Source organism: Zingiber officinale, chromosome 7B (genome assembly GCF_018446385.1).
Source record: "Zingiber officinale cultivar Zhangliang chromosome 7B, Zo_v1.1, whole genome shotgun sequence".
NCBI lineage: Eukaryota > Viridiplantae > Streptophyta > Magnoliopsida > Zingiberales > Zingiberaceae > Zingiber > Zingiber officinale.
The window spans coordinates 27,055,593-27,057,626 of record NC_055999.1 but is presented as its reverse complement, the minus strand read 5'-3'; the positions used below and the strand labels follow the sequence as shown (position 1 = coordinate 27,057,626).

At 35.5% G+C, this 2,034-nt stretch overlaps 1 non-coding gene across 1 annotated transcript; it reads left to right on the top strand.

The window, feature by feature from the left end:
• The first annotated feature begins 859 nt into the window (after positions 1-859).
• LOC122007486 lies at positions 860-965 on the top strand. Its single transcript, XR_006118979.1, has one exon. It is a non-coding gene; the product is annotated as a small nucleolar RNA R71 (small nucleolar RNA).
• The last annotated feature ends 1,069 nt before the right edge of the window (positions 966-2,034 follow it).

The following is a 2,034-nucleotide window of genomic DNA, read 5'->3' as shown; positions in this document are numbered from 1 at the left end:
AGCAGTCACTTGAGGATTACCCAAGGTCTGTCCGCTCCTAAGCTCGATTCAATTGCAATGCTCTATTGGATTGACATCAGGTTTTCCAGGAAATTGTTCGGGTGCTCTTGAAGATGATGAGGCTAGCTGGATAATTTGGCTATCTTGAATCTTTTGATGCTTTTCAGAATTATCCATTCTCTGAGTTACCTTCAAAATATCTTGCTTCATTTCATTTTGATTGGAGATAATTTCCTCAAGCATCTTCTCTATTTTAGAAAATTGATAGCTTTGAGAAGATTGCTGTTGTTGCTGAAAATTTTGTTGCCCCGACTAGAAATTTTGTTTCCCTCCCATGGATGGTCCTTGTTCTTGATTATTTATGTAGGAAAATTTTAGATAATTCTTCCACCCAGGGTTATATGTGTTGGAATATGGATTGTTCTGCCTTTGATTAAAACCCATGATAGCGTCACATTGCTCTAATTGATTTATTTGTGCATATATAACTCCAAAAGGACATGAGTCTTGAGAATGATCAGAACTTCCACATGTTTCACAAGCACATACTATGTCATTTACTGTGTTAGAATTTGTTCCCATATTTTCTAGATTTTTAGTAAGAGCATCCAGCTTTGCAGTCATTAGAGTAACTGCATCTACATCAAATTTTCCTGATTCTTTTGTTGGGTTTGAATAAGAATAGCCTCCACTTCTCTCTGTTGCCCATTGATGATGGTTCTGTGCTACACTTTCAATAATTTCTTCAGCTTCATCTAGACTCTTATTCATAAGTGCCCCTCCAGCAACTGAATCTAGGGACACTTTAGTATGATAGTTTATGTCGTTATAAAATGTGTGCAACACTAACCATTTCTCTAACCCATGGTGTGGGCATTATCTGAGCATATTATTGTATCTATCCCATGCTTCAAATAAAGATTCAAAATCAGATTGTCTGAAACTTGCAATAAGATTTCTCATATGAGCTGTCTTACTAGGAGGATAGAACTTATCTAAGAATTGCTGCTCACATTGTTCCCAAGTGGTAATACTATTTGGAGGTAAGGAATTCGACCATTGTTTATCTCTATCTCTTAAATAAAACCCAAACAGTAATAATCTAACTGCTTCTGAAGGAACACCGTTCATTTTCATGGTACCACAAATTTCATAGAAGACTTCCAAATGCTTATTAGGATCTTCATACAGTCCACCTCCAAACTGATTTTGTTGTACCATATTGATTATTGCAGGCTTGATCTCAAAGTTATTTGCTTCAACAGAGGGTCTAGTAATGCTTGAGCGAAACCCTCTAGCATAATGTGTTGCATAATCCTTAAGTGGTCTATTCACCATATTTGATCGTTCTTGTCTTCTTGATATCTTTGCAAGATTCTCCTTCTATGGAATGTTCTATCAATCTTAGAATCAAGAGGAAGTAGATCTCCTGCAAAGTTAGATCTTCGCATATAAGAACAAGATTAAAGAATTTGATTCAAAGAAAAGAAAAGAATAGAAAGAATTTAGTTTACAAAAAGAATTAAAGATCAATAAATGCAATGAATGAATGAAATGATAAAGAAAAAAAATAGATGCAATGAAAGAATGTAATGAAAGAATGCAAAACAGAATTAGAAAACTAGTTACAAGTTAGATGTAAGAAAAGAAAAGAAAAGTTTTGTAACGCCCGCCCTCCCTGCTAACCCTAGGGACGGGGCTACGATACTCTACGTACGTATTACAGCGGAAGACTTAAAATTATTTTTCTTAATTTAATAAAACCGAACTACACTAACATGGTGTCATAACATGGTAGCAAAATAAATAAAAACTTAACATCAAGTCACCCATATTGTATTACATTTAACAAAACCAAAGCATAGTTCTTAAAGGTTTTAAAGCAGGTTCTTAATTAGTTGCCTAGCCACCGCCACACACATCTTCGTTGCCCCTCCTGCTGCTCCTTTAGCTCATTCAGCTTTTTCCTTTATCTGTGGTACAAGGAAAGTAAGCTATGAGCACTCATGGCTCAGTAAGTTCCTTTCCTACTCA